At 39.8% G+C, this 12,455-nt stretch overlaps 1 long non-coding RNA gene across 1 annotated transcript; it reads left to right on the forward strand.

Moving 5' to 3' along the window:
- The first annotated feature begins 7,539 nt into the window (after positions 1-7,539).
- LOC143847260 (uncharacterized) lies at positions 7,540-9,207 on the forward strand. The gene is made up of 4 exons (XR_013234984.1): positions 7,540-7,665; positions 7,826-8,378; positions 8,463-8,555; positions 8,635-9,207. It is a non-coding gene; the product is annotated as an uncharacterized LOC143847260 (long non-coding RNA).
- The last annotated feature ends 3,248 nt before the right edge of the window (positions 9,208-12,455 follow it).

Genomic DNA, 12,455 nt, shown 5'->3' on the forward strand with positions numbered 1-12,455 from the left:
CTTTTCAATCATAGAAGCTCCAAATTAGGGGCTGTTAAGCTATACATTCCAGTTCTACTAGGGGTGCAACTCGGGTCGGGTTCAACCCGAACCCGAATATGGGTTGGGTTGGGTTGGGTTTTTTTTAAAATCAGGTTGGGTTTGGTTGGGAAAAATCAACCTAAATTGGAAATCGAGTTGGGGTGTCGGGCAAGCCAACCCCCGAAACCCGATTTCCAATTCCGATATGTGCTTAAAACCTGATTTCAGCTGAACACATTTCCCATTGAAGCTAGAAATGTGCTTAAATTTCAACATAAATTTATCCTTCAGTTCAGTTACAAAGAGTTTTTATATGGTGGATGCCTGTGTATGAATGTGAGCAAAAAAAAAAAGTGGGGCCCACAAAAAAATGTGCATTAATTGAAAATCGGGTTGGGTAGGGTTGAACCTAGCCGGGTTGGAAATCGGGTTGGATTGGAAAAAGGGTTCCTCGGGTTGGGTTGGGTTGGCCTCAACCCGACCCAACCCGACCCGAGTTGCACCCCTAAGTTCTACACACATGACACGAACTCAATCTAAATCCTAGCCGATTCCAATTCTATAGCATTTAAGAAACAAAAAGAAAATCATTCGTAGTGAGATTGATGGAAAGAGAGATTAGGAGTATACCTAGACGTAGGTGAAGTCCCGGGAGCTTGAGCTTGTGACCGTGAGAAGCAACAACCAAGTAGGTTTTGAAAAAGAAAAAAAATCCTAATCTCGAAAATGACCTTTACCCCTGGCAAAATAATTGAAAAGATAAGGGGGCAAAGGGCATTTTCGGCATCTTATCAACACAGCTCACTCAACGTACCTCTCTTTGTTAAATGAGTCTTCTACACCTGGTTATGTCACCATTGCAAACAATACCAAATGTAGAGTTTAGGTTTCTCTGCACTCCGTATCTTAGTTATACTACCATAACATTGTATTTCGTGCTACTTGAACCAATTGGTCTAATGAATAACGTAGAGAAATGACCTCTTCTCACACGCAAGAGATAAGGTCTATTTGGCTATCAAACTAAAGTGTTTTCGAGGAAGTGACATGAGGACCCTATAGTTTTTGAGTCTTTTGAGTTTTTAAACTACACTCACTACATATGTTTGCAACAAATAGACTGAAGGGCGCCCTTGCAAAAAATCAACTACAAGGGCATTGGTCCTTTTTAAAGAAGTGCGTTTATTGTTCTATATGCCTGCGCCTTTTTCATACATTCTTGTTCATGTTATTAATGCACTTTGGTGGGTTTGACCAATGGGGCGCCCTTTTAGCTGGTTTTTGCAAGGGCGCCCTTCAATTGATCACTCCTCCAAAACTATATACTGTTACAGGTTCATTTTGGTCACTACTTCAGTAACATACTAAGGCTATGTCTGGCAGCAGGATTTTTTTTATATGATAAATTGGTGTCTCCAAGTGGTGAGAGAAGGGTAGGGCAGTGAGAGAAGGAGAGAGATTTGAGGGCACGATTGAGATAAGCCTAAGAAATGGCTAAAGGTTAGGAAAAAGTCGATCCTATTTTGAGTAGAGTGTTTTATTTCGTGATTTTTAGCCATTTTTCATCACTTGAAGACACTAGTTTCCTGATTTTTGTTACCTGATTTTTAGCAGGTTCACCCTCATCTCTGCTTTGAGACACCAATTTATCATGAATAAAAATCATGATGGCCAAATGTGCCCTAATAGTATTGTTTGTATAGAGGCCGAGAGAATCTATTTCTTGATTGCTAATTTGCATCCGCTTTGCAGCATCATGCAAGGAATAAAAAACCTACACTTCAAGTAGGGTTGTCAATGGATCCAGACGGTTCGATGGATCGTCTGAATCCGAACGTTAATGAATGGGATCCATGGGCATATTTCGGATCATCAAATATGGGATCCAAAATTTTTTAGATTGTGTATGGGCACGCCACAGATGCCCATTGGATAGTCACGATCCGAAATGGTTTACAAAAATACCCTCCAAATTTTGTTAATGTTAACCGTTCTATGAAGGATATTTTGGTCAAAACCTCTCTATCACTTAATGAATCGGATGGGAATGCGATTTCACTCATTTCAGTCGTTTCATTTCATACTTTGACGAAGGAAAAGAGGGACGGGTTTTGTTCTTTATGCATCATATTCTTTGATAATAATTATACATTATATTTGTGTATGTAATTTTGATTAGTTTTATTGTTTACAAGCATGATTATACACATAGATTAAACATAGATAAATTTTTAATTTAGTTGAAGAAAATGCATAGAGACACACTAATAGTGGATTGTCATTCTATCTCTTTTTTAAAAAATTAATTGTTTACTTAGTTTAGTGGGACATAATAGGACACTCCGATGGACGGCCCGAATTAAAATGGATCGTGATCATGACGTGGAAAGTAGGATCTGAAGAACAATCTTACTCCGACCCGACCGATAAGGAATTTGAATGGATCGTGACTGTGACATAGGTGGATCCGACCCGAAGTGGATCCATTGACACCCCTAACTTCAAGGAAGAAATAAGTAGAGGTGTCAATGAGTTGAGCAACAAGTTAATTGGATAAAAATGTATCGATAGACGGATTTATTTTGGATAGACGGATTTATTTTGGATTAGGGCCTTTCCTTCTTTTGTCTTATTCTTGAATGGGTTCATCCCATTGAAGACGATATTTCTGATCAAAATTGATTAGCAATTCCTACTTCATGGAGGCGATGTGATTGGATCCTGAGTCACCTCAACCAAGCAAGTCATTTGTAATGGTAATTTTTGCAGTTAAGGCCTTGTTAGTTTCAGATTTTGAGAATCAATTTTGAGCCCAAAACTGATTTGGCCCCTTTTTGTTTTGGATTTTGAGAATTGATTTCGAGCCCAAAACTAGTTATTATTGGGTTCAAAATTAAACACGGTTTTGGGTCCAATAATCAGTTTTGAACTCCAAATCAATTCTAAAAATCCAAAATGAACATTAGTGGACCCAAATTGAACTAAATTTTGAGTCCAATAATCAGTTTTAGAAGCAAAATCAATTCTGAAAATCCAAAGCGAACTGGACCTAGATAATAATAGGACAAGCTTATAAATGTCAGGAAATATATCAATATACGGTATCAGCATATCTGTGGTATAGATATATTGGTGTGATGCAGTTATATTTTAAGTGAACATATCTGCACTACCATGTCTTTTTTTATGACATAGGGTATCCCCGCGCATTTAGCGCAGGACTAATCCCTACGGATGCATGCAAGGTGAGCCTGGGGGATTTGAACTCACGTCTATGGGGAGCAAACCCAGGACGCCAACCAACGTGCCAACCTCGTGCGGCTTTGCACTAACATAACTTGATAAGGGCACTCTTCACTTTGTTTAAAACTAGGTTGGAGGAAAGCTGAACACATCACATGGAGTGTGGAGAGACTGTTGAACTTCATTCTCAGTGGGTTTTGCATTAGTGTTGATGACATGCTCTTAGCTGAGTTGGGTTTGCATCTTTTTAATGTTGAGTAGAATTCTTTCCCTAATGTATGTATTCTTAGTTGAGTCGCTGATGAACTGCAATGCAAATACAACACCCTTTATAGGTGTTAACGAAATATTTCAAGATGGCAGCCTGTGAGATTCCCAAGCTCTCTAAATGGCTTATGCAAATATGAGAGATTGGGGAATCTTTTCATTTTGGCATTGGATGTGCATGTTTAGAATGTGGGAGATTGAAAAGCTCTCCGTATGGCAATAAGCATCAATTAACTGGCTGCCTTGACCAGCTGCCTTGTATTGTATTTATTATAGTTAGAAATTTTCCATCTTTGTATCTACCACAGTTAGACTTTTCCCTAACCTGGCTAGTGACAGATTAGTATTGCCTTGTATAGTCTTGTAAAGTTTTGACTATAAAAGATATCTCCCATGCCTTGATTCAGCAATGAGGAGTTCTCTTCCAAATTAAATACTTTCTGGTTTTTTTCATGGTATCAGAGCTACAAGGGTGATTTTTTTTCAAAGGTCCTCAAGTCACTCTTTGCAATACGCTTTATTTGCTGCAAATGGCATCGAAGAGTTCGTCCATCATCTCTATCTCTTCGGTCTCAGGGTTGGTGTCCGTTCGACTTAATCGAACAAACTACTTGTTGTGGAAATCCCAATTGGTTCCAGCTCTCCATTCTCAAGATCTCAATCGTTTTGTGGATGGATCTTATTCCGCACCAGCAAAATTAGTCAAAGGGAAAGATGGTCTTCCTACTCCCAATCCTGATTACACGGATTGGAAACGCACAGATCAACTTGTCTTGAGTTGGATCAATGGCACTCTGAGTGAAGAAGCACTCTCTCAAGTCATTGGTTTGGAGACCGCCAAAGACGCATGGGAGTCCCTATCACGGTTGTTCGCTTCCACGTTGAAAGCCAGAGTGCTGAATTTAAAGGAGCAGCTTATCCACCTTGATAAAGACAAGACCTTGATGGTCGATTATCATGCCAAAGTCAAAAGCATTTCTGATGCTTGACATCTGCCCAGCATCCCGTATCTTCCAAAGATTTGGTGATGTCTACACTTAATGGTCTTACGTTTGAGTATAAAAGTTTTGTCACTTCGGTGCTTAATCGATCAGAAGGTCTTCCCTCCTTTTATGAACTATCTGAGATGCTGATGACCCAAGAGATTCGTCTTGAATCCATGGCAAAAAGAAAACAAGTTTTGTTGACTCCGTTGCTTTCATGTCCTCTAGTGATCGTAACCACAATACTCATCTTGGATCTGTCGGATCTTTGTCTACGCGTAATTCGAACCCACGTGGTGAGTTTTTCCAGCGCCCACCTCATGGATATCGAAACAATCATGGTGGGCGTTATAATCCATGTGGTGGACAAGGACAACCATTCAATATTGATATTTGTCAAATATGTGGGAAACGTGGTCATACTGCCCTTGATTGCTATAGGTGATGGGACCGCGCCTACCAGGCTGATGATGTTCCATCCTCCTTCGCAGCCATGAGCATGGAGGATACGGCGTGGTACCCCGACACTGGCGGGACAAATCACCTCACCGCTGATGGACAAAGTCTTTCAAATCGTTTTGAATATCGCGGCATGGATCAAATCATGATCGGAAATGGTACGGGTTTACCGATATCCGGCACGGGTAACACAACTCTACTTACTCCATCACATGTGTTTAAATTGAAGAATGTGTTACATGTACCTCAGATTAAGAAAAAATTATTATATGTGGCTCAATTCGTTCGTGATAATGATTGCATATTCAAATTTAGCGTTTCTGGTTTTTGTATTAAGGATCAGCGGACAAAGAAACTTCTCTTCGCGGGACCGAGTAGAGGTGAACTATTCCCCATCCAATCATCGGACTTCGGCTACTGTTTTCTTGGCGCCAAAACTAGCATGGATGGATGGCATGCACGGCTTGGACATTCTAATTCTAAAGTTTTGAGTTATCTTCAGAAAAATAAATGTATTCCATACATTGGTAATAGACGATTTAATAAAATTTGTTCAAGTTGTTTAGAGGGTAAATCACATAAATTGTCATTTGCTTCTTCTACTACGGTTACTGCCTCTCCTTTTGAACTCGTTCATGCTGATCCTTGGGGTCCCGCTCCTGTAGAGGCTCGCACTGGCCATAAATACTATTTCTTGTTGGTTGATGATTTCTCCCGATTCTCATGGTTGTTTCCATTGACTCGAAAAAATGAAACTATGGAATGCTTTATATCCTTTGTTAATATGGTTGAAACTCAGTTTGCTATGAAAGTTAAAGGTTTACAGTGCGATGGAGGTCATGAATTTACTGCTCGTGCCTTCACTAATTTTTTGAAATCTCGTGGCATATTTCAACGGATCTCTTGTCCCGGGACCCCTCAGCAAAACGGTCTTGCCGAACACAAGCACCGTCATATCAAAGAGATGGGTCTATCTATGAAGTTCACAGCTCATGTCCCGAAGTTATATTGGTTAGATGCATTTCGTACATCTATCCACATCATCAATCGTCTTCCCAGTGTTGGCCTTGGAAAGAAATCTCCATATGAAGTTCTATATAACTGGCCTCCTACATATGACTTACTTCGCATTTTTGGTTGCACATGTTATCCATATTTAGGCGGGTACGCGAAAGACAAATTGGATCCTCGCACTAAGGCTTGCATGTTCATCAGATATCCTACTAGTTACAAGGGCTATTTATGCCTCGATCTAAGCACGGGCCGCACTTATATATCTCGTCATGTTGTGTTTGATGAACATCACTTCCCTTTTGCAGGTGCTACCTCCCCCAACCATCTTGACGAGGAATCTCGTTCGCTCATTCAAACATCTTTACCCGCCTCTATCCCGGTTGCTCCACCCTCATGTCAAGCGCTGCTATTACCGGCTACAACGACCAACAAAGAACCTTCTGTTACTCAACAAATTGAACCAAAACCAATCTCTACTACTCCAGTGTTGCATCCTATCGAACCGAGCCAACCTCCAGTCACTCTTCAAAGCCCATCCAGCTTATCCCAACATCTCCACACCGATGCTGCTAGCTCCGAGCCCCCTCTATCATTTTCCTTACCTAACAATGGTTCACTCACTACTGATTTGCCTCAACCGCGCCATTCCATGGTCACCCGTTCAAAAACCGGCCACCTCAAACCAAAACCATTTTTCTCCTCCCGTTATCCCATTCCCTCTTGTTTTGTGTCCACCATTGATGAGGTAGAACCTACTTCTTACAAACAAGCTTCTACAAATCCATCTTGGGTAGTGCCATGCGTGATGAATTTGATGCTTTGGTAAAAAATGGTACTTGGTCACTTGTTCCCCCGATGACTGGATCTATACCCATGGGATGCAGATGGGTTTATAAATTGAAGAAGAAATCTGATGGGACTATTGATCGTTATAAAGCTCGCCTTGTCGCACTTGAGTGTCACCAAACTCCTGGTGTCAATTTTAATGAAACCTTTAGTCCAGTGGTCAAACCTTGTACTATTAGAACGGTCCTTTGTTTGGATCATTCTCTTGGATGGGATCTCCGCCAATTGGATGTTAAAAATGCCTTTCTTCTTGGTTCCCTTAAAGAAGTTGTCTACATGTGTCAGCCTCCTGGTTTTGTTGATCCCACTCGACCAAATCATATATGTCGTCTCCATCGGGCTCTATATGGACTCCGTCAAGCTCCGCGTGTTTGGTACTCTCGTTTTGCGGATTTTCTTTTTTGAGCTTGGTTTCTTCTGCAGCTCGTCTGATCCTTCTATGTTTATTCGACGGTCGGCCCTTGGTGTTATCATTTTATTACTCTATGTGGATGATATTATCTTAATTGGGGCTTCCTCATCTCTCTTACACAGCCATTTAGAGAGATTGGGAATCTCACAGGCTGCCATCTTGAAATATTTCCTTAACAATAGGGAAATTGGGTTGGGTTCCGGTTGGGATAATTAAATCCGGGTCGGATTGGGTTGTCCATCCTCGGATTGCGAGTCCTGGATTGAGAGTCTTGTTAAGGTTAGGTTTAGGGTTGGAGAATTCATTCTCGGCCGACCCAAGTTGCAACCCTAATGTTTGGCTATAAAACTTAATGTGTTTTCAAGAGAAGAAATAGTAGTGTTTTGAAAAGCTACTTCTTCATTCCTAGCTTAGAATCAGGTATGTAACTTCTTCCTTCTCGAAATCTTTGATCTCAATGTTTCATATTTTGACAAAATACAGGAAGAGGGTTTAAAAAAAACCAACAAAAGATTAGATGGAGTTGTTTTTATGAGTAAATCTAGAGTATTTCATGACAATTTTCTTTTTTATTTTGTAGGAAAAGAGAAGATCACAGATGAGATTATGAACATGGAGATTAAGAAGAAGTTCATGAACCTGCGAAGGAAGAGGCCTCTTGAGTGCCTGTTTGTTTGTGGTTATAGGAAATATATGATTTTTGGATTGCTATTATGACTTACCCTCTCACTTAAAGGAACATTAAATAATGTTAGATTTTTCTTCACATAGAAACTTGGTTACGAAGTCCTGAAAGTTGAGTTAAGGGCTAAAATTGACACGGTAGGAATGAGAATAATATTCTAAGGAGTGAGAACAATGAACTAAAACGAGATATAAAGTATCTTCAAGGTTGAAGACGTGCCAAGTGGGATGCGGCCTCTGATAGCATTGATGCTGATCAATTTGAAACTCCACCCAAGGATATCTATGTTCCAGATTTGGTTAGTTTTTTTAATAAGAATGTCAATGTTTAATCATTTGGGCATTGCTGAATTTGTAAAGCCGAATTTTGATGACCACCACCAGAGGGTAGAGTGATCGCAGAGCAGTATCAAATACTCTGCGGTTATTGGAGATCTCCTCAAGTGCAGGTAATATTCAATATTATCTAGACTTATTATTCTTTCCTTCAAAATATTGCAGGCTTATTTATGTTTATTGTTTTCACACTGCAGGATCGTTGCGTAACCAATAAGACCAACCGAGCACAACAAACAATCGTACACACTGCTGGCTCACAGAGCTATGCAAGAGTGGCAGAGGACGAGGTAATTTCATCAACTTTTTACGTTAATTTACTTTCTAAGTATTGAAAGTGACTTGCTGGCATTTTTGATATGAGGACAGTTCAAAACCATGGGAAAAAATGCCGAGCCGTGTGGACATCTTCGTGCGTACCCATATGAGTAGGAAGAAAGTCGGGGAGGTGTGGTCAACCGGCCATGTCTCGGTCTCTGCCATTTGAGAGTTCTTAAAGATGAATGGGGAGGAGTGAGATGGGTAATTGCATGTCCAATATGAGTAGTCGATGCCAATGAAGCTGGAGTGCAAGCTGTGCATCAAGGAATTAAGTTCCTTGAAAATATGGACCTTAATAAAGAGGTGATCGATAAGACATGTATAGGACCCTTAATGTGATAAGATGTATAGGGTTCCCTCTCGTATCTTGCTCGTTTTTTTGTTGAGATCCAAGATAGGGTGGGTGAGGCTTATTTATCTTTCCTTCATGTTTGGCGATCATGAAGGTGTCCGGATCTACTAGCTAATCTTTGATTATCCAAGATTCCCCAGCCAAGTGGCTGACTTATCTTTGTAATCTTTGGTTTCTGTCCATTGAATAATGGATTGTAAATTCAGAAGTTGATGCTTCCTTGGGTTATTGATTTAATTTTATTCTTTTTATGAACAATTTGTATTGAATTCCTAACTGGGAACATTGTTAGATGCACTGTTATTTGTGCATTCTTATCCTTTGTTGAAGAATTACTTCTAAACTATGACTATATTTATACAAGGAACAATGGCAATTAACCTGGTATAAAGTGATATATCCTCCCCTTTTGATTACTCGGGACACCCAGCAGCAGTCTACGTGGCAATTAGGCTCATTGAATCCTTCTGACATGAAGTGCATCAGCCCTCTGCAGTCACTGATACACAAATCTTGGTGTCCCTAGTAATAAAAAGGGGCTGATATATCACTCACCTTTGTTTAATTGCCATTGTTCCCTTTATGAAATTTGAGCATATTATAAGCCAAATTTTCAGGGGAATTAAGGTCATTGAACATCCAATCTTTCAAGCTTTATGAGGTATAAAATTGAATTAACATCTGATCGGATAAATTCCTTTTTTCTTTTATTATGGCATACAAAGATCTGAACTCCAATCTATAACCATGGTTGTGGCAAGGTATTGAGTGAAGCAGGAAATTTCAATGCAGGAAAAAATAATCCCTTGGAGAGACTCCAAATTTCAACACTTCTCATTCTCCAAATTCAATGTAAGTGAAGCAGGAAAACATAATCCCTTGGAGAGACTCCACTTGATTTTGAGAATTTAGCGCAAAATGTCATCAAGAATTTGGAATTTGGAGAAATGGGGGGAACAGGTGGAGATTGCTTCCACAAATGATTAAATAACTTGGATCTATTGCTTACATTAAATAACAATATCCATTGCTTACATTGATTGTTTTGGCCAAAGTTGTGGAAGTAAATAGTTTTTCGCTGATATCCGCACTACCATGTTTTGATAAAAGGGAGAACTTACATTGTTTGTATATTGTTTAACGAATTGTCAATGACTATTTAAAAGTGTAAAACAAGACAAGGTTGCCCGCTATCATTACCCAATAAAAAGGGATTTGCTAGGGACCATTGCGCTATCATTACCCAATAAAAAGGGATTTGCTAGGGACCATTGCAGAAGGCATTTCATGATGGGTCTGTTGCATGAGAGAGCAGCCACCTCAGATGAATAAATGAATAAGACAAAATTTGAGCCTGTGTGGCTGCTCTCACATGCAACAGCCCGGCCGCAGAATGCCTTCTGCAATGTTCCCTAGCAAATCCCCAATAAAAATAAACATTATTGGCTATAGAAACTACAAAAGCACTAGAAATTAATATGTTAATTTAGAACCTAAGATTGTTTGGTTGAATCTCTTCCCAAGGTGGTTTTTTTGGCCGGATGCCTCTTCAACCATACAAGATCTCATGGCTGTTGTCATATCAAAGGAAGTCATGGTATATTTAGGTAGTTGAGTTTATTATGGATGTTGTTAGGAGTTTAATAGTTTAATACGCCTGGGGGTTGGGAATTTTATTTAGAGTAAGAAAGTTATAGTTTTTTTATTGAAAAATTGCCAATGGGGGACATGAAAATACGAGAATTGCCAACGGGGGACACACTTTTGAAAAATTGTTAAAGAGGGTTGATAACCCCCTTTTAAGAGTTTGATAGCCCCATTTAGAGGGTTGATACCCCCTTTTAGAGACTTGATAACCCCGATTTCGTCCCTCTCTAACAATTTTTCAAAAGTGTGTCCCCCGTTGGCAATTCTCGTATTTTGGTGTCCCCCATTGACCATTTTTCATTTATTTATAAACCTACGTGCATGGGTTGCACAATTTACATTTATTTTCCGAAATCAAAGAAAGCTTTCTTTTTCTTTTTAGAGAAAGTGTTGGATTTACTTGTTTTTTGTGGATTCGTAAAACATCCCTTTGATATTTAAGCCTAATGTTCAGTGACCACCCTATATCCTTCCAACTTTCAGCGGAGTCATTTTTACCGTCGGAATATGACCAAATTTTGACATTTCATCCAGCTAATTAGAGGTGGTCATGACCGCTGGTGTAGGATAATATATAGAGGCGGTTTAAGTAGGGGCGATAAGGACCGCCACTAAAACATTCAGCTACTACATATTTAGATGCGTTCTATCGTAATACTAACACAAGCTGTTAGTAAACCGCCGGTAAAAACCTTTTTTAGTTGTAGTGTCTTTGACGAGAGCTTTTCTCTTGACAGAGTCACAAGAGATAAAGAAGGGGGCATGAATCCCTACAAAAGCCAAAGTTCTATTTGAGATTGACCAAATCATCGTCAATCTCACCATCTTCGTTATTTTCTTAAAAGTGTTTTCCATGAAGACAAAAGCGAATCAAAGTGATTTTGGTAGAGAATTAGAGATTTTAATCATGCGCTCTTGGGTAAATGGTTATGGAGATTTGGGGATGAGCATGATCGTTGGTGGGTCAAGGTCAGTAGAAGTAAGTATGGATGTGATATGGGGAGATGGGAATCCTTGGACTTGTTTGCAAAAAAAGGGTTGTCGGTTTGGAGAGACATTCTAAAAATGTCTTATCTTTTCAAGTTAAAGGTTAGATTTAGAGTGTATAGGGGTGACAGAATATCATTCTGGCAGGATGTGTGGTGTGGGGATGTGTCCTTTATGATGTGTTCTTTTAGTTTCCTTCCCCCTCTTTTCTGCGGAAAGTCCGCTCTGTTTCTGTGGAAAACCGTAGAAAGCGTGTTCTTTTAGTTTCTGCGGAAACTTTTTTCCCTGACGTGGAAATTTATAAAAAATTACGGGGAAAAGGGGTTTCCGCGATTTCACGGAAAGCCCTTTTCCTACCTCATATATCGGAAAGCCCCTCTTTTCCGAGACTTTCACCCGACGATCGACACTCTCTCTCTCTCTTTTCTCGCTCAGACTCTCTCTCAAGACCTCCATTCTCGACGACTCTCTCTCTCTCTCTCTCTCCCTCGCAAGACATCCATTGTCGACGACTATCACCTTCCTGTAAGTCTCCCTCTCTCTCTCTCTCTATCTCTATCTCTAATATCTGTTTGATTTTTTTTTTGCTGGATTTATGGGGTTTGGATAGGGTTTCGGATAAGGGGTTTGGGTAGGGATTTGGATTTACTGGGTTAGGATTTCATTTTTTGTTTTTTTCCCATTCTATTTTGGTATTCTATTACTGGGTTAGGGTTTCGGATTTTTGTTTCTCCTCTGTAGATCCACATATCTTTGGTTCAAAAAAGCTCTATATGAGCTTTAGATCTTTGCAGGAATACATTTGCTGTTGATTTACACATTTATTTTTTGGTTACTTTTGTGCCCTGCAGTTTTAAAGGATTCGAGGAGGAAATCTTGGAGA

Source organism: Tasmannia lanceolata, unplaced genomic scaffold, assembly GCF_043159265.1.
Source record: "Tasmannia lanceolata isolate RefF3 unplaced genomic scaffold, GAP_Taslan_0.1 ptg000015l, whole genome shotgun sequence".
In the NCBI taxonomy this organism is placed as follows: Eukaryota; Viridiplantae; Streptophyta; class Magnoliopsida; order Canellales; family Winteraceae; genus Tasmannia; species Tasmannia lanceolata.